The 25081-nt window shown below is 40.5% G+C and overlaps 1 protein-coding gene across 1 annotated transcript in view; it reads left to right on the forward strand.

The window, feature by feature from the left end:
• Positions 1–25081, forward strand: part of SLC39A10 (solute carrier family 39 member 10) — a 139624-nt gene that overhangs the window by 5771 nt on the left and 108772 nt on the right. Inside the window, exon 2 of the mRNA XM_070458475.1 lies at positions 24666–24769. The gene's annotated coding sequence lies outside the window, so the exon portion shown is untranslated. The remainder of the gene's footprint in view (positions 1–24665; positions 24770–25081) is intronic.

Genomic DNA, 25081 nt, shown 5'->3' on the forward strand with positions numbered 1-25081 from the left:
AAATTGATTAGACTTTCTTGACTAATATTCCTGTAAATGTATAAAACTGAAACAGAAATGGTAACTGTCAAAAACCAAAGTTTTCCCCTTCTTCCATAGAACAATAAATACTTGGTAAAAATAACTTTTCTGTGAAAATGATCACCAGTACAAACTTTCCTTATAACATATTTTCCATTAAGTAAGCAAATGATAAATTATCTGATACTCTTGATTTATTATCAGTATCAATCAGGTCAGGGAATTAGGAAATAGATAATTTTGTTTTGCTTGCGCTACTCTTTTTATTTATTTGTTTAATGAAATACAATTGATATACAACATTATGTTAGTTTCAGGTGTGCAATATAGAGATCCAACAATCAAAAAGTCCAGTAACTACCTGTCACAGTAACAAAATTACTTCAGAATTGTTGACTCTATTCCCCGCACTTACCTTATACTTGTGACTTCTCTATTTATAGCTGAAAGTCTGTAGCTCTCCATCCCCTTCAGCTATTTCACCCACCCTCCCCAGCTCCTCCTCCCACCTTGGCAATCAACCAGTTGCTCAGTATTTATGTCTAAACAGTGCTTGTCTTTGTCTGACTTATCTCCCTTAGCACAGGACCCTCCAGGTCCAGCCTTGTCGTCACAAATGGCGCAAGTCATTATTTAGGGCTGAGTAATAGGTAATTTTTTAAAACATTAATAAATAAGATATACACTGTGGCCATAGTAATCCTTCCAATTCAAGGAGACACTAGACATCTAGGACTGCTTTTGTCTCTAAAAATCAATTGCTCAGCAGGCACAGTTTTAGATGGTGAGTGCTTCAGAGCGGGAACTAAGGAGTCAGTCTGTGTTTTAATTATGATGTGGTACTACAAACTTACTCCCAGAGCAAGCTGTAGTTTTCTCCTTTCTAAACTTAGATGGTAACAGCCCCCACTTTGTAGGGTTGTTCAGAGAATTAGCTGAGATAATTCATGGTTAGTACAAAGCCTGGGCCACAGTAGATATGTTATTATCAGTTCCAATACCATTGTTGTTGATGATGATGATGATGATGATGTATATTCTACAAAGATTCTGAACTTCTTCCTGAGGTTTTCAGTTTTACCTGAGACTAAAAGATAAATCTCTCCCTGCCTCACCCCTTCCTGTCCTTAAGAACTAAGTACCTACAACAGAAGTAAAAGATTAGGATTCCACTCTCCTGTTCCTGGCACCTTCACACATCAGTAGTGTTTACTTAAGGAGTATGCAGACACGAAGAAAGAAAAGACCATTCCTGAACATGGGGGAACCACACCTGAAGGGGAGAACCCACAGAACCAGCACTGTCTTCTTAGATTTGTTCACTTTGCAGTGAAAACAGCATGCCAAAGTCCTGAGACTGGTCACTTCAAAGGTCTAAGTAATGAGGTGGGATATATCTCAAACACAAAGACAAAGTCCTGTAGAGTTTCATAAAATTATAAAATGCAGTTTGGAAGTATCTGTGCTGAGGAAACCAAAGAGAATTAACAGGCTATAAAAATCACAAAAGCTTGAATATGCAGTGAAGTAGGATTGATGGGGAGCTATTGTTATACTATTTAGGAATAGCAAACTCCACCCAAAAGACCTCCTCAGGAAAACTTTGGACTGAGGCAGACTGAGACAGTTTTGACCAACCTAAAAAGGATAGAAGAAAATTTATTTAAGGCAGAGAAGAAATACCTCCTTTCTTTTTGAACCTAGAGTATCTTGAAAAGCTGTTGCCAGGGTAAGTCTTACGTTCAACCCACTTCACATTTAAGACATTACCAAGGACTTCCCTGGAGGCTCAGATGGTAAGGAATCTGCCTGCAATGTGGGAGACCCAGGTTCGATCCCTGGGTCAAGAAGACCCCCTGGAGGAGGAAATGGCAACCCACTCCAGTATTCTTACCTGGATAACCCCATGAACAGAGGAGCCTAGCAGGCTACAGTCCTAGGGGTCGCAGAGTCGGACTCAACTGAGCGACTGACCTAAGGCCTTGGAAAGGATAATAACCCTCAGTAACCTGCTTGTGTATTTCCTTACTACTTAAAAGTTTAAATTTGATGTCTTTGGGTACGGCCCTCAACCAAGATTCGACGATGGCAGAGTACTTCCAGGGTATTAGTAAAATATTTTGTCGAAGACATAAATCTGAATTTCTACATGTTAGAAACTGACTATATCCAAGCAGAAATTTTGCCACCTTTGATTTTGAGGTTCTTATACCTTTTTCCTTTTCTCTTCCAATCTTCTTTTGCATATTCTTAGCAGAGTAGCAAATCCAGGAACTATTAACTATAGTGAATGCTACTGAGTCCAAGCTCTCTGCTCCTCACTTGAGAGGCCAATAAATCCCAGGGATGACGTGTTGAAGTAAGGGATATGACTTTATCTGGAAAGACAACTGACTGAAAAGATGGCAGACTAATGTCTCAAAGTAACCATCTTTTTGAGGCCTGGGTGCCAGGTTCCTATATGGATTGGAGATATGGAGAGGTAAGGAAACAAAGTAGAAAGACCATTTAATTCTTGCAGATATCTCCTAGAATGGCAAGTCTCAGTCAGGGGTGTGTGTTAGTTTTCTCGCCTTACAGTCATTCACAGGTGGGCAGGGTCAGATTACCTCCCTGGGAGCTAAACAAAGCACTTTGGTTTAAGGTCAGGCAGAGGGGACAGGATGCTCTGAGGCGGGCCATTATGTATGATTGTAATAACAAAAATGGCAAAAACAGGGCTTAAGCCTTAGCCTGGAGTCAAAATTAACTCTTCCCAGCTACATGATGTTTAGCACATAGAAAGTTAAATTATTGATGTTTGTTGTATACACAGGGAATTATTTCATTTGAGGCTTTAAATTGATCTGTGTTTCTCAAAGGAGGTTATAAGGAGTAACAAAACTCAAGTGACTAGTTCTTTGCATCTTTCTAAACAGTTTAAATGTTCATCTAGGTATTAATGAATCAATAGTATAGTCCTACTGTCATTATAATTTTGAAGAACCAAACAATACAAAGATTACAAATTTGATTTTGAAACTGGTCTTAGGTTGAGACTTGAAACCTAGATGGAACTGGAACCCAGCCAAAATTCAGACTGAGACTTGAACCGGTTCTTTGTGTCAGTGCAGAAAGAACTCAGAGAGGAAAAGTGCTAGGTAGGAAGTTGGTTTATAGAGAGAGATAAACACTCCACAGACAGAATGTGGATCATCCTCTCAGAAGGCAAGAAGCCTTGGAAGATACACATTCCATAAACAGGGGCCCTGAAATATGGGGTGGTTAGTTTTGTTGTTGTTCAGTTGCTAAGTTGTGTCTGATTCTTTGAGATCCCATGGACTGCAGCACGCCAGGCTTCCCGGTCCTCCTCTATCTCCTGGGGTTTGCTCACATTCATGTCCATCGAGTCAGTGATGCTAGTTCATTTTTATGAGCTGGGTAATTTTAGAGTGAGAGGATTATTCCAACTATTGGGGGGAAGGGGTGGGGATTTCCAGGAATTGACCACTGCCCACTTTTCGACCTTTTATGGTTGGCCTTGGAGCTATCATGGACAGAGGAGCCTGGAATGCTGCAGTTCATGGGATCCCAAGTGGGACATGACTGAGTGACTGAACTGAACTGAACTTGGAGCTATCACAGCACCTGTGGGTGTGCCATTTAGCGTGTGCTAGTGTTTTACAGTGGAAGTATAGTCATGATCGAGGTCTACTGAAAGTCAAACCTTCCGTCATCTTGGGTCTAATCGGTCTCAACCTCAAACAGTTATATTATTCTTTTAAAGATTGTGCCCTGCCCCCTTACCTCCTGTCTCTCAAGATTTCCTTCAATTCTGAGACTCTAGGATGATGTAGAAGATTGGATGTATAACACAGTTATCAGGCAATATCATATAATGTATTATGCAAAAGTGCAGAAGAATTCATGTGTGTGTGTATGTGTACTTTGCTTCATCTGGGAGGAAAATTTCTTCTTTCACCGTCTTAGTTCTGTGGCTGGCCTAAGAATTAAACTGACATAAGACAGATTAACAGAAGAAAAACATACACATTTATTTAATTTTTTTTTTACATTTATAGGAGTCTTCAGATGGAAAATAAAGACCTGAAAAAGCCATCAGGCCCCAAAGCTTATATGCCTTTTAATACAAAAAACAGTAAATTATGGGGCTTGGTCTAGGGGCAGTAACTTGTGGGACAGTGACTAGAAATTAAATGAAATTAGTGGAAGATAAAGGTTATTAGGAAGCTTGTACAGGTCCAATTCAGCCATAACTCCCAGTCCGGTGATAAAAATGTTCTCTTCCTGATACACAGACGGCTCCTTTCTCATTGGAAATTTTGCAAACTGCTTTTAGGTAGAAAGGGGGAGGTCCAATAGTCTTCATACATCTGCTGTTTCTCAAGTACTTTCAGCTCAAAATAATCAATATGCCAAAGTGGCATATTTGGGGCTGGATGTTCTCAATCCCTTCACCTGATAAACTTCTCAAATCAAGAAAAAGGAAACAACAACAAAATCTGTTAAATTCTTACCATGAAATAATTTTGAATCCACAAATAGTGGTGCATATGTATACTGATTGTTCATAACATCATGGTAATTTGCACAGCAAACACACCACAATCCTTGTTAATAGCCAGATAAATAGATTGGAGCTTGTGTGTAATTTAGTCAGTAAATAAGCAGTTTGATCAGCAAAGATTGTCAGGCTGATCAGAAAATTGTTAAATCAGTGAGATACATAAAATTGTAATGAAAAAGATGTACTGCTGGCATGACTTATCTCTTTGAGTTGATCATTAATCCCAAAATACTTAAATAATGTGATGAGGGAATATATTCAGAAAAATCAAGGGACAAAACAACAATAAAAAATTTTCCTGTTCTAAGTCTATCAATTAGAAGGTGTGATTTGATTTACCAAACACTTATGAACTAATGAAATGGAATAGTAAATTAACATCAAGTTTGGAAAGAATAGACAATGGAAAAAATGCAGATAAATTTCCATATAATGTAAAATATACACATTAAAATATTTTCAAAGCATGTGCAAGTTTTATTATGCTGACATTAAAAGTGGAATAATCAAAAATAACACAAATACAAATTGTATAATACAAAGACTACAATAAGGTTATTACAGTTTTTGTGTTTCCTGGGAACTAATATTGAATTCAGAAGATGTGTAACAGTTTTTCAATTCCTGCCTTATATGAATATTTTTTGCTAGAATTGCTTTGTGCTCTTCAGATTATTTTTTGTATGTTGCACCTTCAGATTAGCTGTGCCAAGGGTACAATTTTAAAAATAAAAGAAAATTACTTTCAGGCTCAGACAGATGTGTGGGCATTTTGGGTCAATGCCAACTGCAAAGTGTATGGAGGTGTCTGCTCCCTGAGATGGAAGCTCAGACTCCAGGCTCCTGGAAAGTTCAAAATGTGAATTAACTCATGTGGATGCAAACCCTTTGTCAACCTGAAACATCCTCAGCTCCCAAATGTAGGAGGCCAATCCCAAGTTTAGATTTTTGAAAACTTCTCTCTTAGAAAATACGTGACTTAGAAGGTTAAAACCTTGGGCCTTCCCTAGTGGTCCAGTGGCTGGGACTCTGTTCCTAGTGCAGGGGGGCCTGGGTTTGATCCCTGGTCAGGAAACTGGATCCTTCATGCCACAACCTGGCACAGACAAGTAAATACATTAAGTAAATAAAAATAAAATATATTTTAAAAAGAAGAGTAAAATATTAAGGAGAAATAGTGTCCAGGAAATAGAGGTCAGGAAGAGCCTTACAGAAGCCCTGAGGGTTATCCTACTATCCACAGAAGCAAAGCAGACTAAATAAACCTAATATCTGTGCCACATCAACAACGATGGATACTTATAGGGTTTCAGAGTCTCAGTTCTACCAAGATTCAGTGAGGTTGTCTTCTTCCAAATAATGTGAATCTTGAGTTTTGTTTTCTTCTATTGGCATGAGTGGTGGTGGCTTGTTTTAGCATCTTTGGTCCCTGATCACAATCCTTCAGTTGCTTTGTCATAAAATAATTTTAAGAATTAAAAAATTTTAGGTTCTAGATTGTTCTTAGTTATCCTACTCAATATAGCCAACTAGGCTATTTCTTCAGTCAGTCAGTTCAGTCACTCAGTTTTGTCCAACTCTTTGAGACCCCATGGACTGTAGCATGCCAGGCCTCCCTGTCCATTACCAGCTCCCAGAGCTTGCTCAAACTCATATCCATTGAATCAGTGATACCATCAAGTCATCTCATCTTATATCATCCCCTTCTTATCCCACATTCAATCTTTCCCAGCATCAGGTTCTTTTCTAACCAGTCAGTTCTTCACAACAGGTGGCCAATCAGCATCAGTGTTTCCAGTGAATATTCAGGACTGATTTCCTTTAGGATGGACTAGTTTGATCCTCTTGCAATCCAAGGGAGTCTCAAGAGTTTTCTCCAACACCACATTTCAAAGCCACCAATTCATTGGCGCTCAGCTTTATTTATGGTCCAAATCTCACACCCTTACATGACTACTGGAAAAACCATAGCTTTGACTAGATGGACCTTTCTTGGCAAAGTAATGTCCCTGCTTTTTAGTATGTTGTGTAGCTTAGTCATAGCCTTTCTTCAAAGGAGCAAGGGTCTTGTAATTTCAAGGCTGTAGTCACCATCTGCAGTGATTTTGGAGCCCCCCAAAATAAAGTCTCTCACTGTTTCCATTGTTTCCCCATCTATTTGCCATGAAGTGATGGGACCAGATGCCATGATCTTCCTTTTTTGAATGTTGAGGTTTAAGCTAGCTTTTTCATTCTCCTCTTTCACTTTCATCAAGAAGATCTTCAGTTTCTCTTTGCTTTCTACCATAAGGGTGGTGTCATCTGCATATCTGAGGTTATTGATATTTTTCCTGGCAATCTTGATTCCAGCTTGTGCTTCATCCAGCCCAGCATTTCTCATGATGTACTCTGCATATAAGTTAAATAAGCAGAGTGACAATATACAGCCTTGATGTACTCCTGTCCCAATTTGGAACCAGTCTGTTGTTCCATGTCCAGTTCTGACTGTTGCTTCTTGACTGCCTACAGATTTCTCAGGAGGCAAGTAAGGTGTCTGGTATTCCCATCTCTTTAAGAATTATCCAGTTTGTTGTGATCCACAAAAAGGCGTTGGCATAGCCAATGAAGCAGAAGTTTTTCTGAACTCTTGATTTTTCTATGATCCAGTGGATGTTGGCAATTTGATCTCTGGTTCCTCTGCTTTTTTAAATCCAGCTTGAACATCTGGAAGTTCTCGGTTCACAAACTGTTGAAGCCTCACTTGGAGAATTTTGAGCATTACTTTGCTAGTGTGTGAGATGAGTGCAATTGTGCAGTAGTTTGAACATTCTTTGGCACTGCCTTTCTTTGGGATTGGAATGAAAACTGACCTTTTTTCAGTCCTGTGGCCGTTACTGAGTTTTCCAAATTTGCTGGCATATTGAGTGCAGCACTTTAACAGGATCATCTTTTAGGACATGAAATAGCTCAGCTGGAATTTCATCACCTCCACTAGCTTTGTTTGTAGTGATGCTTCCTAAGAAGCACTTGACTTTGGACTCCAGGACATCTGGCTCTAGGTGAGTGATCACTCCATCATGGTCATTAAGATCTTTTTTGTATAATTCTTCTGTGTATTCTTGCCACCTCCTCTTAATATCTTCTGCTTCTGTTAGGTCCATACCTTTGCTGTCCTTTCTTGTGTCCATCTTTTCATGAAATGTTCCCTTGGTGGGCAAAGGAACACTAGTCTTTCCTATTCTATTGTTTTCCTCTATTTCTTTGCATTCATCACTTAGGAAGGTTTTCTTATCTCTCCTTGCTATTCTCCGGAACTCTGCATTCAAATGGATATATCTTTCCTTTTCTCCTTTGCCTTTAGCTTCTCTTCTTTTCTCAGCTATTTGTAAGTCCTCCTCAGACAACCATTTTGCATTTTTGCCCTTCTTTTTCTTGGGGATGGTCTTGGTCATTGCCTCCTGTACAATGTCATGAACCTGCATCCATAATTCTTCAGGCACTCCATCTATCTAATCTAATCCCTTGAATCTGTTTGTCACTTTCACTGTATAATCACTGTAAGGGATTTGATTTAGTTCATACCTGAAGGGTCTAGTGGTATTCACTGCTTTCTTCAATTTCAGTCTGAATTTGGCAATAAGGAGTTCATAATCTGAGTGCCACAGTCAGCTCCCGGCCTCATTTTTGCTGACTGTATAGAGCTTCTCCATCTTCAGCTACAAAGCATATAATCAATCTGATTTCAATACTGACCATCTGGTGAAGTCCATGTGTAAAGTTGTCTCTTGTGTTGTTGGAAGAGGGTGTTTGCTGTGACCAGTGCGTTCTCTTGGCAAAACTCTGTTAGCTTTTACTCTGCTTCATTCTGTACTCCAAGGCCAAATTTGCCTGTTACTCCAAGTATCTCTTGACTTCCTACTTTTGCATTCCTGTCCCCTATGATGAAAAGGACATGTGTTTTTGGTATTAGTTCTACAAGGTCTTGTAGCTCATCATAGAACCGTTCAACTTCAGCTTTTTCAGCTTTCCTGTTGGGGCATAGACTTGGATTACTGTGATATTGGATGGTTTGCCTTAGAGATGAACAGAGATCATTCTGTTATTTTTGAGATTGCACCCAAGTACTGCATTTCAGACTCTTTTGTTGACTATGAGGGCTACTCCATTTCTTCTAAAGGATTCTTGCCCACAGTAGTAGATATAATGATCATCTGAATTAAATTCACCTATTCCAATCCATTTTAATTCACTGATTCCTAAAATGTCAATGTTCACTCTTGCCGTCTCCTGTTTGACCACATCCAATTTACCTTGATTCACTGACCTAACATTCCAAGTTCCTGTGCAATGTTGTTTTTTACAGCATTGGACTTTACTTCCATCACAGGTCACATCCACAACTGGGCATTGTTTTCCCTTTGACTCTGTCTCTTCATCCTTTCTGGAGTTAGTTTTCCACTCTTCTCCAGTAGCATATTGGGCATCTACCAACCTGGGGAGTTCATCTGTCAGTGTCCTATCTTTTTGCCTTTTCATGCGGTTAATGGGGCTCTCAAGGCAAGGATACTGAAGTGATTTGCCATTCGCTTCTCCAGTGGACCATGTTTTGTCAGACCTCTCTACCATCTGTCCGTCTTGGGTGAACCCACACAGCATGGTTCATAGTTTCATTGAGTTAGACAAGGCTGTGGTCCGTGTGATCAGTTTGGTTAGTTTTCTGTGATTGTGGTTTTCATTCTGTCTGCCCTTGATGAATAAGGATAAGAGGCTTATGAAAGCTTCCTGATGGCAGAGACTGACTGTGGGGGAAACTGGGTCTTGCTCTGATGGGAGGGGCCATGCTCAGTAAATCTTTAGTCCAATTTTCTGTTGATGGGGGGGCTGTGTTCCCTCCCTGTTGTTTGACCTGAGGCCAAGACTCCTGGACTAGGCAAGTCTGGCTCAGTCTCCCATTGGCCTCCAAAGTCAAATTCCCTGGGGTTTCTCAGTCCCTCTGCTGGATCCCCAGGTTGGAAAATCTGTTGTGGGTCCTAGAACTTTCTATTTCTTAATCCTCTCTAAATCCTATGGTGGTCTAGTCTTAAACTCTCCTCTTGCAGCTTCACACTGATTACACAGTCTCAGTGGTTTCTCTCAGGACACCACCCAAATTCTGCCCAGAGGCCTGGAATTTCTTCTACCTCTGAAGTTTTCTTTCTTTTTACTAACATGCATTCTCTTCAACTCAGGTTTCAATTCTCAAACCCCTTTTCCCTCTTTTAAAATTACCATAAACAGGAGTACTTTTCAGTTTGCAATGGCTAATACTAAAATATTCAGGTTTCAGGAAATAGAGTTGAGCAATAAAGCTGTACATCATGGAAGTTCCCATAGAATGTCTCAGGTAGGAGAAACGGTACCCATCAATAAGAAAACAACCCACGTTTACTGTGAAACGCAAACAATTGAGGTTTCAAGGACTGCAGGGCAGATATGTAAGAAGCGTGCCACCGACATGACACTCACTGAATGTAGAGCCTGAAGAATGACATGGAGGGAAATGTTAGGGCCACTTGTCAGCAGGTCCCTAGTTCCTGCAGTATTTCAGCGGACCAGGATGCTTTAAATCTCTAAATTCACTGTTTAGGAATTCACTGTTTGAATCCCTAATTTTCAACCTCTCTAGCGCTCTAAGACCCACTCCAGTACTCTTGCCTGGAAAATCCCATGGACGGAGGAGTCTGGTAGGCTGCAGTCCATGGGGTCGCTAAGAGTTGGACACAATTGAGCGACTTCACTTTTTTCACTTTCATGCATTGTAGAAGAAAATGGCAACCCACTCCAGTGTTCTTGCCTGGAGAATCCCAGGGACGGGGGAGACTGGTGGGCTGCCATCTATGGGGTCACACAGAGTCAGACACTACTGAAGAAGCAGAGCCCTGAAATGAAATGTGTGCAGGCTGCCCAGGGCTTCCTAGGTGGCGCTAGTGATGAAGGAAACCGCCTGCCAATGCAGGAGACGGGAGAGATGCAGGTTTGATCCTTGGCTTGGGATCAACTGCTTGCGAAGATCCCCTGGAGTAGTTCCAGTATTCTTGCTTGGAAAATTCCATGGACAGAGGAGCCTGGTGGGCTACAGTCCATGAGACCCCAAAGATTTGGACGTGACTGAGCACAAGACTTAGTATTTAGTATTTAGTACTTCATTCCAAAGGCCTTCTAAAAGAGCTAAGGTTAGCATTTCATTCTTGTTTTTTTTTAAATAATAAATTAAACATGAACACTGGCCTAGAAATCAACTGTTTCTGGCTTATCATCTTATTGGCCAAATGCTTTGACTTCTAAGTTACCAGATGTTTCTAGATGTGCTAACTGAAGATTTGAAGTTCAAGGGGACAGGAGAAGGGCAATGTATTGTTTTTGACTGAAAATCTGATTTGTGTTCTTTTCTTTTTTGGAGAGGACAACCAATTGTTAAAACATCATTTCCCCAAGGATAAAAAACTAATACTATTATATGTTGTGTTGTTTAGTCACTCAAGACTCTCAAGACTCTTGAGAGTCGCTTGGACTGCAAGGAGATCCAACCAGTCCATCCTAAAGGAGATTAGTCCTGGCTGTTCATTGGAGGGACTAATGTTGAAGCTGAAACTCCAATATTTAGGCTACCTGATGCAGAGAGCTGACTCATTTGAAAAGACCCTGATGCTGGGAAAGATTGAGGGCAGGAAGAGAAGGGGCCGACAGAGGGTGACATAGTTGGATGGCATCACCAACTCAATGGACATGGGTTTGGGTGGACTCCAGGAGTTGGTGATGAACAGGGAGGCCTGGCGTGCTGCGGTTCATGGGGTCGCAAAGAGTTGGACACGACTGTTCAGTCACTCAGTCGTATCTGACTCTTTGTGACCCCATGGACTGTAGTCCTCCTATCTCCTCTGGCCATGGGATTTCCCAGGCAAGAGTACTGGAGTGGGTTGCCATTTCCTTCTCCAGGGTGACAATCTGGTTAGTATACAAATAAAGCCAAAACTTGGAGCTGCTGTAATGGGTCAGTTTCCAGACTCTTCTCAAGGTAAAACAACAACTTTCCAAAGTGGGTCCTTGGTGGGTTTTGTAAAGCTGTGAGGTGAGGTGTTCCATTTTATAAAACATAACTCCTCTAGGTGTGTAACCATAATCACCACATTAAAAAGAGGAAAAGGTTAAAAAAAAAAACAAAAAACCCAAAAAGCCAAATCAAAACTGCCTTCCAAAGCAAATTGCTGATGCCAGGATTTTGGCAGGGCTTCCTTACTTGGCTGGAATCATTCAAGGAAAGCATAGCCTCTTCCCCCACTCTCATCTCTTCAAAGAAGTCACTTGAAGCAGGAGAATTAGCACCGATCTTCTCCTTATAGGACCCAAAGGGTAGGATGGAGCTGTATAATACAGTGATGGAAATAGGGTGGAACTCTTGTTTCTGTTTTTCAGAAGCTAATCTGAGGGTTGTCATGGTAACTCACCAGGATATAAGACTATTGTCAGCTTCAGGGTACAATTTTGGGCTATATTCTTAGAAGAGTATATGAAGTGCTTACATTAAAAGAGTCAGAAAAAAGTCTTTTAGAAGTGTATCAAAACTGATTTCAGATTTTAGTTTGGACTTTTAAGACAGCAGTTACCTTGGGAGAAAAAAACATAAATATGTCAATTGGTAAATCTTACTAAATCTTTGGTGGGGCAGGAGGAGGGTAGCAGAGGAGAAGAGAAGATTCACACGAGGGTAGCAGGATGTAAAAGAAAGAATATGAAAGCCAAAAACTTCCAGAGGCACTTGCTAATTTAAATATGCATGTTCTCATAAGAATTGTGTTCTGCTTTTACCTTCTCTGTCATCATCCTGGTGTCACATGTGTGTGTGTGTGCGTGTGTTCCGTTGCTAAGTCGTATCTGACTCTTTGTGACCCCATGGACTGCAGCATGCCAGGCTTCCCTGTCCTTCACTCTTTCCAGGAATTTGCTCAAATTCGTGTTCATTGATTTGGTGATGCTATTGAACCATCTCATCCCTTGCCATCCCCTTCTCCTCCTGCCCTCAATCTTTCCCAGCATCAGGTCTTTTCCAATGAGTTGGCTCTTTGCATCAGGTAGCTAAAGTATTCGAGCTTCAGCTTCAGCAGCAGTCCTTCCAATGAACATTCAGGGTGGATTTCCATTAGGATTAACTGGTTTGATCTCCTTGCAGCCCAAGGGATTCTCAAGAGTCTTCTCCAGCACCACAATTTGAAAGCAATACTGTGATGTTGAATGGTTTGCCTTGGAAATGAACCAAGATCATTCGGTCGTTTTTGAGATTGCACCTAAAATGCAGGTGCATTTTGGACACTTTTGTTGTACTATGAGGGCTACTCCATTTCTTCTAAGGAATTCTTGACCTCAGTAGAAGGTATAATGATCATCTGAATTAAATTTTCCATTCCTTTCCATTTTAGTTCACTGATTCCTAAAATGTCAATGTTCTCTCTTGCCATCTCCTATTTGACCACATTCAATTTACCTTGATTCATAGACCTAACATTCCAAGTTCCTATGCCGTATTGTTCTTTATAGCATCGGACTTTACTTTCACCAGCAGACACCTGCACACTTGAGCATTGTTTCTGCTTTGGCCCAGCCACTTCATTCTTTCTGGAGCTATTAGTAATAGCCCTCTGCTCTTCCTCAGTAGTATAGTGGACACCTGCCAACCTAAGGAGCTCGTCTTCCAGTGTCATATCTTTTTGCCTTTTCATACTGTTCATGTTCACAGGGTTCTCAAGCTAAGAATACTGGAGTAATTTGCCATTCCCTCCTCCAGTGGAACATGTTTTGTCAGAACTCTCCAGTACAATTTGTCCCTCTTGGATGGCCCTGCAGGGCATGGCTCATAGCTTCATTGAGTTAGCAAACTCCTTCACCACAACGAGACTGTGGTCCATGAAGGGGGTTGTCCATTTCAGTGGATTTGATATTGCTATTTTCCTAAATTCTTTTCATTCTGAAACCTTGCTTTTATGTATTAATAACTTTATTTAGCTTTTCCCCTTTTCACAGAAAATCATAAATGAAACAAGTTCATATTGTAGCAGTGTACTTTTATAACAATTATTCCTGGTGAAACTATTTAACTATATGGAATTCTGCAACCAATTTTTTTTTTTTTTAGTCTCGGTTCAATTCAGTCACTCAGTCGTGTCTGACTCTTTGCGACCTCGTGGACTGCAGCACTCCAGGCTTCCCTGTCCATCATCAGCTCCCAGAGCCTACTCAAACTTGTGCCCATCGTGCCAGTGATGCCATTCAACCATCTCATCCTCTGTCATCCCCTTCTCCTCCTGCCTTCAATCTTTCACAGCATCAGAGTCTTTTCAAATGAGTCGGTTCTTCACATCAGGTGGCCAAAGTATTGGAGTTTCAGCTTCAGCATCAATCCTTCCAATGAATATTCAGGACTGATTTCCTTGAGGATCGACTGGCTGGAGCTCTTTGCAGTCCAAGGGACTCTCAAAAGTCTGCTCCAACACCACAGTTCTAAAACATCAATTCAATTCTTCAGCACTCAGCTTTCTTCACAGTCCAACTCTCATATCCATACATGACTACTGGAAAAACCATAGCTTTGACTAGACAGACCTTTGTTGGCAAAGTAATGTCTCTGCTTTTTAATATGGTGTCTAGGTTGGTCATAGCTTTTCTTCCAAGGAGCAAGTGTCCTTTAATTTCATGGCTGCAGTCACCATCTGCAGTGATTTTGGAGCCCCCAAAAAATAGTCTCTCACTGCTTCCATTGTTTCCCCATCTATTTGTCATGAAATAATGGGACTTTTTTTTAGTATGGTAGTGCTAAAACCTGCCTCTTTGGTTTCTCAGATTCAGCTACCATATCCTTGGAAGAACAGGGCTTTGTGTAAACAGACTTTGCCTGTTAGCTTTACTGGAGCATTAGCTTTACTTTTAGAAAATTGAGGGGAAAACAGATTATGAATAGAATGCCAAATTCACAACAACATTTAAGACAAAAGACAGAACTAGAAAAAAATTTCCTTTTTGAGGCTGGGCAGCTTCACTGTGTACCTGTACCCCCCGAGACCTCCCCTGTGATTCTCACCATTAGTACTTTTGGGAAAACTTTGAGAAGCCACCATTCAGTCAGTCAGTCTTTTGAGGATTCCCGAGGACAAGTCTAAGCAGTGCAATGTGCCAGTAGCCCCAAATTACTATTTAACTATTTACATCTGGTTTGGGGCCTTCTGGTTTGCCTTTTTATAGCAGCTCCAGGGAAGAGTGTGGCTTGGTGTGACTTTTAAGCCAGAGGTCAACAGGCTACTCCCCAAATGCTGAATCAGGTCCACCACCTGTTTTTCTACAGTCTCCAGGCTCAGAATGATTTTTACATTTTTCCATGGTTAAAAAAATTAAAAGAATATTTTATGACATGTGAACATTATATGAAATTCAAATTTCAGGCTTACAGTTTTTTGGAACACAGCCACATTCCTTCATTTATGCATTGTCTGGGCCTGCTTTCTTGCCATAAAAGCAAAGTTGAGTAGGTGCCACAGAACCCATATGGCCTCAAAGCCTGCAATATTCACTGTGGGTCCTTTCAGAAAATCTTGGCCAACCTCTAATCCAAGTCATGATCTTTACCACTGCCAAGTTGAAACCTGGCTGATTTAAACATAAAACATCAAGCAAATTATATTAATACACTCCACTAATGAGAGTTGTTCTGATAAGAGTTGCTTATCCTGCTATTGAAGCCTAAAAGTAAAGAAACCAGATTTCTCAATGGTAGTCAAGAAGAAAAGCTACACAAAGAGAAAACAAGAGATATTGTGACACTTCTAAATGATCTCTTCCAAAGGAAATGAAAAACTTTTCAATGCTATTTGCTGAGGTTTCCTTTCTCATTTCATATCAGAAACCAAAATGCCCTAGTTTCAACCCCATGGAAACTGTAGAGACACTCCCACTTGATCAGCAATTTTCTTTCTGAGGAATTAATGATCAGCATGCACAAGTTCAAACTCTGACCTTATTTGTCAAACTGTCTGAGACTGAATGTGCTGGGAAAATGACAAAAGGAAGGAAGCATTTAGATATATGTCTTCTGAGACTTTATCTTTGATTAGCTGAAGGAGCCACAAGAAAAGCTTTCTGGGCAGATAACCAGCTTTAAGAAAGGTATTCTTTTGAATTATAAATCTAGTTTTGATTCTATTTTAGCCAAGTCTCTTGTCTAACTCTAAATTCTGGAGACTGTAGTACTTTTTCATGGGTCCTATCCAATCTTTTTTTAAAAATGAAGAATTGAATACATAATAGTATCATTTGCCTTATTGGAGTGCTTCTCAATTTTCCTGCCAATGCACATATTGGCTGATGTTCATGTGCGGTATACTCAAGGTGATACATAATCCCAGGATCTAACACATGCAGACCCTCTTTTTACATTCAGGCTTGTAGAATACAAGAAAATATAAAGAAAGTTACCAATCCACTCATGTATATTTTAAATAAATCTCAGAATATTCACTGCAATTTTAGGACTGGTGAACAACAAATTAGTTGAGACACATCTCACACAAATCAGTCACAACACCTCAGTGGAATTGAAACCATTTGGCATCACTTCAGGGGCTCCAAAGAGCTCCAGTATCATAGTCCTCTATGTCTCAGCACAATACTTTGCCAACAAAGGTCCACCTAGTCAAAGCTATGGTTTTTCCAGTAGTCATGTACGGATGTGAGAGTTGGACCATAAAGAAGGCTGAGCACCAAAGAACTGATGCTTTTGAACTGTGGTGTTGGAGAAGACTCTTGAGAGTCCCTTGGACTGCAAGGAAATCAAGCCAGTTAATCCTAGAGGAAATCAATCCTGAATATTCATTGGAAAGATTGATGCTGAAGCTGAAGCTCCAATACTTTGGCGACCTGATGCGAAGAACCAAATCATTAGAAAAGACTGCGATGCTTAGAAAGATTGAAGGCAGGATAAGAAGGGGATGACAGAGGACGAAGTGGTTGGATGGCATCGCCAACTCAATGGACATAAGTTTGAGCAAGCTCTGGGAGTTGGTAAAGGACAGGGAAGCCTGGCATGCTGCAGTCCATGGGGTCGCAAAGAGTCAGACATGACTGAGCAACAACAGTAACAGTGTCTATAGCACAGAAAAGAATTCAGGGAGAGGAGAAGTGATAAGAAGTGATTTATTAGAATAGGACACTTTTGAGGCTTACAAACCAGCAGGTAAAGGGGTGCCATACCCCAAGAACTTACTGGAATACAGTTTTACAATCAAAGGAAAAGTGGGGAGGCGAGAGAAGTACTTCTTTAACTTTCTTGAACAGACATCATGTTTCATCATTAGGTCCTCTTCCAGGTTGGGCATGGGAGTTTTCTTGTCCCTACATGGTCAAGCTAGGCCCACAAATTATTTTTTCTTCTGTGTGCAGAGAGCATGTCCTAGGGATCATTACCTTACTGAGCTCACTGGGTAAGATGTGAGGCTCATGCCACCATTTATGTGACTGTTTGGGGTCATGTCCTGTTGCATGGTTTTGTTGTTAAGCAAGCCTGCTTGTTTTTTGTAGTTAAGCAAGCCTGCTATCTTGAGTACCCATTGACTTACAGGGGTCTCTCATATTTTTCTATTTATAATTGGGATTAACTATATTAACTATTTATAAGTGGGATTAATTATCTAATTACCTACTTTATCTCTTTGCTCTGTCCTTATCAGAATGAGAACTATGTTTAGGCAATATACCCAAAACATGGGATGCCTTGGACCTTTAGCCTTGGAGAGCATTCTCGGGGCAGCAGTGGAGCTGGGCTCAGCATCGGTGTCATGGTGCTCATGTGAGATGAGGCTCCAGGAAGTCGAGTTTGAACAGTCTAGTCAAGCCCACACTTGATTTCACTGCTGGCACACTTTGCCTCTCAAGTTCATTGCCCATCAGCACAGTGGGCTATTCAGTCCCACTGGGCGTGGAACAAATGAGGGATCAACCTTCATCTCCATGCCATCTCCCACGAGCTGTCAAGGGTTCTCAAAATCCTCACAAACTGTTGGAAAAAAGGTTTGGTGACATCAGAATTATTTATTTCTGTGCCTGCTGTGCAGTATTTCAAGCATTATTTCATTAGACATAAAGGACACTATTCAAGGTCATGGTATCTCAGAATCATTTGCCCTGAAGTATTTAGGACAGCAGGTACATCAGGAATGAGCAGCCCCCAAAATGACTGGGTGTGAAAAAAAATCATTTGGCACATAGTCCCTTCCTTTAAGGAGTTTAAGAAATAGAGAGGAAAGTTCTGCTACAGTAGATTTAGGTTAAAAAGATTCCTACTTTTAAGGAGAAAATGAAATATCTTCAATTAATACACTGGCTTTAGATGTCCTCTGTTTTGGGCTTCATCAGATGTGAGTAGCAGGACGAATCCAGCAGATCAGCGACGGGAGTGCCAGACAGCAGTAATATGGTAGGATGCGTTAGGATAATTGTGAATCTGAGGGGACTTTTCACTCCTTAAAGAGTTGCAGGTCTAATTGCCAAAAACAGGGACACAACACTGGTCCTGAAGTAGAAGAAACAAATCTTTTGAATATGAATATAGTGACTGCAGTGTGTTCTGCAGAAACAAGATGTCTGCTCTGAATATAACGTTTATTGTATTAAAGCTCAAGGTTTAGTTAATATCAGCTCTCTAAATAATATATTCATACAATATATGTACAACCTAATTTCTGGAAATGCCCTACACTACTTGGCAGCCACAAACTGAACCCTAAGGCTGCCCATAGAGTCCTATCCATCTGGTTAGAATTTTCTACTTATGCCCCCTTTCTAGAAACAAACCGTCCTTACTTTCTGACTTTGAACAATATCCTTTCTATTTTTTCTTTTAACTGCCTTAAATATTTTCTATCAAAGTCATTTTTCTCATTTTTTCATTTTTTGTTTGCTTTCCCCATATTACTCAGTAATTATATTACTTCAATTTAAAAGATGAATATGCTGGTGCTTTTAAATAGCCTCTTTCAAAAGGAGAGATTTGATAGATTTTCCTAGTTTAAAAATCAATTTAGCAACATGTTGGGGGAAAAAAAGCATGTACCATTGATTATACTGGAATTTTCAAGTCATAGTTTCTTTTCTTTCTTTTTTTTTTTTTTTTTTGCAACTTTATTGAAGTACAAACTACATACAATAAAGTCTAATAATTTTAAGTGTATGTTTAGAGGGGTTTCAATTAATGTATGAAGCCTTGTAACCACTACAGAAATCAACATACAGAACACTTTCATCACTCCCAAAGACTTCCTTCCTGGCCCTCTGAAGTAAATTTCTGAGATTTCTGGATTGGATTTGTAACTGCTTTGTAATTGCAAAACCTATAAACTAGAGCTATAATTGTGTAGTCTCCAAAAATGGTAGGAGAGTTATATTTCTCTTCATTAATGAATCTAAATTAATCTACATAAAATTTGTGCATTATTAATGTCCAGCTCTGCTTTCTGTCACTTTAGTTCTCTAAGAGACTAATACCTTTTTCTTCTTTTTTTATTTTAACTCCCTCCAAGGAAACCTTGATAGAAAATCAGGTCTGGCCAGTTTTGTTAGTTCTTGCCTTAAGTATAAGTGCTATCTGTTAAAATCATAGAGTCCTGCTTGCTAGTCTGAGGTACTGCTAATTAGGCCAAAACATGTCTTAGCCTGAGGATTTGTCTGCATAATTTTAAGTTTTAATATGTAAGAAAGCTAGCCAAGAGAATACTCTGTGTAGATTTTTTTCTCCCTTTGGTTATACCTCTTGAAAGTAATTTAACACAATTCTTTGTAAAAACTTTCCTCTACCTGCCTGAAATATTTTACTTAGACACTGCTGTTAAGTGTACAAACATAAACCTAACATTCTCTTGTCTTTAGCTCATGGTCTCCTACAATTTTTCCCTCACTCCTGCTGCTGCTGCTAAGTCGTTTCAGTCGTGTCCGACTCTGTGTGACCTCACAGACGGCAGCCCACCAGGCTCCTCTGTCCCTGGGATTCTCTAGGCAAGAACACTGGAGTGGGTTGCCATTTCCTTCTCCATTCCCCTCACTATTTCTTCTTTATTACTTCCACAGATTACTACAACCCAGGTGGGATTCTGTGTGACTTGTTTTATAGATAATCAGGAAGAGTGATTCTGGTTTGGAATGAAGGAAAATTTTTCCAAATCCAAAAACAACTGCTTTGTTTTGAAAGCCTGAGAGGGATGCCACCTGTCACAGCTCTGGGGACTGGAGCTGGCCCACGGAGGCCGGCTATGGGGACAGTTACTGGAAGAAGTGGGTTTTGTGGGGACTTGAGCAGCAGGGGTCCCAGCTAACATTCCCCAGGCTGCTACAGCACCCAGGGTCCCACTCAGCTAGGAAGCCAGCGAGGACCCTGATCCCTCTGATGTCGAGAGGAAGAAATACATCCTTCCCCTGATAAGTGGGTTACAAATCATGGTGCACGTCTACAGTCACATGGGTCCTCTATGTCACCTATACTTAGAAATTCAGTTGGGATATTCTGGGATGGTACCTTGAGTCCCTAGTGCCAGCTTGCTTTTGAAAAACTTTTCACTTAGAGTGTGCTTTCATTTTGAGGCTGCACAGGACCATTAACATGTTCTGCCTTGAAGCTGAAAAGTCATCCCTTCCTAAAAGGCAGGTGAATGTGGTCTGTGCAGGGCACTCTGCTGGACTAGCGTCCTCAGGCGGTAATGGCCTGTGCAAGTGTGTGTGTGACCTCTCTGTAGCTACGTCTGTGATCACAACCCTAGGGTCATTTTTGGCAGGAAATAATCTGTCCTGGATGTCTCTTGAGATCACCTCTGAATGATGATAGCAGATACAGGGAAGTTACAGGATGGATAAGTCTGGCAATTGTCACAAGCACCATAGAGAAAGGCCATAAGCTGTGAAAACCATGTCTGCTCTTTCTTTGGCCTGTTAGCCTAAATTTCCCTTCCTTAGAGAGGTCTTCCTTTGTCAACACATCTAAAATAGAGTCCCATGTCTTTTCTTCCTACAAGTGACAATGACAGGATTTGTGTGTTTGTCTTAAGAATGTTTTCACCTATCTCTGTGAGATGTTCACAATCTCCAAAAACAAAGCCACTACTTGATACAGAGCTGACATTTAATAAATACTACTTGAATGAATGAATGAATGTCTTTGGCAGCCTCTGCCAGTGGCAAGGATGGGAAGCATAAAGGCGATCTAAAATAATAAGAGGACAGAGAGTAAACAGCAGCTGAATTGTATCAGAGGTATGAATCTGTTTGATATCCTGGACTTCAGGGCTTTCCTTGACTCTGCCACCCTTTTATAGACATGAGATGCTGAGCAGTTAACGTTCCATTGTTTGTTTTTAGCTGACATCCACTGAGAATGCCAGGCATCTAAGTGCTTTATTTACATATATTATGTCATCTGACCGGCACAACAAATACCCAACAAATATGTAGAAGGTATAATTGTTATTTTATTTTACATATAAGGAAACTGAGACTTGAATGTTGGGAAGGAGGTGATGGCCACATAGCTAACATAATAAACAACATAATAAATTACCTGAGTCAAGCCCATGTCTTTGTTGTTTAGTCAGTAAGTCGTGTCTGTCTCTTTTGCGACCCCGTGGCCTATAGCCCACTAGGTTCCTCGGTCCATGGGATTTTCCAGGCAAGAGTACTGGAGTGGGTTGCCATTTCCTTCTCTAAGGGATACTCCTCACCCAGGGATCGAACCTGTGTCTCTTGCATTGGCCGGTGGATTCTTTACCACCTAGTCATCAGGGAGGTCTGAACCCAGGTCTATCTGACCCCAATTATCACACTCTTAAACATTCTTAATTGTGCCTTTATCTTGAACACAGTGAGATGGAGCAAGAGATGCAAAATGCAAGCTTCTATTACAAACTCATTTAGTCTGGGTCTAATAACCCAGTCAACATTTAGTCTTTCCAGACAGGGGAGAATTTCTGGTTCTGCCTATGTCCTAATCTAGCAAAATCACTGCCTCCCTGGCCATTATCTTATTTTGCTTCCTTGTTGATATTTACTCTTCGCACTATGGGAAGAGCTATCTACCACATGGCATCCACATCCTGGGGCCAGATCAAGCTTTTGTCACCCTCAGCAAGGCACAAGGGGTATGGTTATGCAGTTTAATACCAAACAATCTTCAGCGTCTGGTCAGATGTTTTTTCCTAAAATTTTAATGATCCCTTAAAATTACCACCTTCTTTGCCTTTCAGTTTTGAAACCACTCTTATGGTGCCCAGGGCCCTTGGCAGCCTGGAAATGTTAGCCACTTCCATGGTAGCATAGGTAATTCCTCCTTCAACCTATTATTATCAGAGAAGTTTACTAAATTTTCTCATTAAAAAGTTTTTCATAACCAATTTCATACATATCTGCACTTCATATTTACTTGCTAGGTAGAATATTATGATAATTAAGATATATATAACTTTTCAATATATGCAAATGACACTGTAACCTTTAAAATTCATTATTTAAACATGTGTGAAGGCCTAGGTGACAGGGAAGAAATAAAGGTAAACCAGTCAACTCAAAGAGGTTAAAATCTAATTGTGATTATTCATGACAAGACCCAGCTACAAGGGAATACTTTGACTTTCTGTTTCAAATCCTAATACCCTGCCTCCCTTCATAAGCCAGTCAGACACAGGGACGTTTGATTTATCCTCCGTGTCCTCGTGATGGTTTGGTAACTTAGCTTGCACATGAGAGAGCACAGACAAAAGCAGGAGACACAGGAGCCCTGCAGAGTGGTCCATTCCCCTTCTCTGTCTCTGTCTTCCTGGATCCAGCAAATGAGGAAATTCATGCCACTCAGTCTGACTTTTACAGATCTGAATGTGGGGTAACTTGGAAACATACAATCCAATGATTCACCAAATTTTTTATGTGTACTACAAAGATATGGCTAAAGATGAACTCAAGTTTAAGCTCCATTTTATTTAGTAAACTTTTTGTGACATTGTACTTAACATTTTTTGTTGTTTTTTTTTTGTTGGTGTTGTTGTTTGTTTGCTTTTGGCTTCATTGTGTGATTTTGGGGATTAGTTCCCAGCCTGCAGAAGTGAAAACACAGAGTTCTAACCATTGGACTGCCAGGTAATTCCTGTGCTTCATATATTTAAATCCTCTTGGTTATTATCCATGCTAGGCAGAAAGTATTTCAAATCACAAAAACACTTCTGTCTGCAGCTTGAGGCCTATACCATCAAACATTAAGAGTGGCTCATCTTTTAGGAAAAAATAGAAAATAATTAGTATTTTTCAGGAAAAAAAGACTAAAATTTCTTACACTGCAATTTGAAGTCAGCCATGCTTCTTTTCTTTAGGTTCTTTTTGGTCACTATGCAGTCACTGTGTAGAGTCAAGATGAAGATGTCACCTGAGATAAATGTTTTCTATGTGATCCTAAGCAAGGTCAACCCATTTATTTCAGTTCAGCAAAAATTTATCTTAAGCCTAGGACTAGGCTAGGTGCTATAGGCAGAGAAGTACAAAGCGTAGTAGACACTTAATGGGGAGTTGAGATTTCATACTGAAATGACTATATTATAGAGTAGATCAATTATTTAAATGAGAGAGGAAGACATTCCTGTTGGTCCAGAGGTTAAGAATCCACCCACCAAGTCCAGGAGGATCTCACACTCCACAGAGCGGCTAAGCCCATCACCACGAATACTCAGCCTGCGCTCCAGAGCCCGAGAACCATGACACCCGAGCCCACACCAGGACCACTGAAGTCTGTGGACGCCGAGCCCGTGCTCCCTAACAAGAGAAGCCCCTACAGTGAGAAGCCTGTGCGCTGCACCGCATCGAGAGAGTAGGCCCTTCTCGGAGAGACTAGAGAAAGCTCTCACACAGCAACGAAGACCCAGTGCAGCCAAACATTTAAATAAACAAGTAATAAATAGATAGGTAAATAATCACCCAATCAAGGTGATGGGGCAGTGGGAGGAGAGCATGATGGAGTTGGTGATAGAAGGCAGTTATGATACCATTTCAATTAAGAATTCCTCCAGGGGACTTCCCTGGTGGTCTAAGCGGCTAAAGACTCTGAGCTCCCAATGCAGGGGGCCCCGGTTTGATCCCTGGTTGGGGAACAAGATCCCACAAGCTGCAACTAATACTCGATGCAGCCAAATAAATAAGTAAATAGAAGTCCTCTGGACCATGATGTCCTTGAAGGCCGCGCACAGCACAGTGTCATGAGCCCTGGTTTTCGTTTGGGGCATTGCTGCTGCTCTCTCACGCATGCTTTCTCCTTCCAGGTCCTGCTTCCCTCACCAAAAGCTTAATGGAAGGGAAAATTCTTTCTCTTCAAATGCAAAATGTATTATTTGGTTAAGGGCCAGTAAGGTAGACAAACTATTCACAGAATACAGTTGAGGTAAGGGCATAGTTTAGGTTATGAGAAAGGATACAAATCTTTTGAGATTTCGAAGGATCACTCACAGAATAAAACAGGAAGGGGAGCAAGTAAAGCAGAAAAGCTAGCCTGTGTGTGTTGCCAGTTTAGTTTAGTCATGGTGTTAGAAAAGGATCCATCCAAAAGACCTTGTTTTATTTATTTAATCAAGTAATCACACTCTTTCCAAAACCTTTGGATGCAAGCACAGAAATAAAGGTATTCATGAAGTCAGACTTGTACTTGCCAGAAAATAGCAAGGAATGCCAATTTAATCTCTGCTACCTGAGTGAGTCCTAAGGGGAAGATGAGCTCATGAATGCATATACAGATCATTACAAAGATGAATTAAAATATATTAAATACGGAAGTTGGATATGAACCCCTAAGGGCTATACAACGTAAAAAGGATAGTTGAAGAACAACCTGAAGCTTTAAAAGCGGGGAACCTAGATCCTCGCTGGTTGGGAAAACAGTTACTACTCACTCTTTAAGGAAACACATATAAAGCTTGGGATTTGAAAGCCCAAGCACTCCAGCTGATCTAAATGAATGTAAATTTGGGGGGAGGGCCTTCCCTTATTCTTCCTTTTGTGGTCTCCACAGCCGCTGGACCCGACAAGACCCTATAACTCTTATTAACTGAATTGGATGGAGCCAAAATAAAGATGTAAGCATCCTAAATCATCCACTGAAATCTTCTTAAAAGGGTAAGTTTCATTTATTTTCCAATTTTTAAAAAATTATATACTTAGCAAAATATGTGCATAAGCTAAAATGTTGAATATTTATTTTAGTATTTTATTTTTGGGTGACACTGTCTTGAGCATGCCCACTCCACCACCCCACATGCACCAGAAGTGTCACTGATCACATTCAGGGAGTGTGCCGTGCTAGAAAACTATGACGTATTATTGAATTGCCATCACTAGGGGACTCAATGGGAACCAAAATTTTAAAGACTTGAAAATAGAATGAAGTGGCCGCCAGTCGAAGTAAAGAAAAATATAAATTCATACAAA

The sequence above is a fragment of the Odocoileus virginianus genome, chromosome 30 (genome assembly GCF_023699985.2).
Source record: "Odocoileus virginianus isolate 20LAN1187 ecotype Illinois chromosome 30, Ovbor_1.2, whole genome shotgun sequence".
NCBI lineage: Eukaryota > Metazoa > Chordata > Mammalia > Artiodactyla > Cervidae > Odocoileus > Odocoileus virginianus.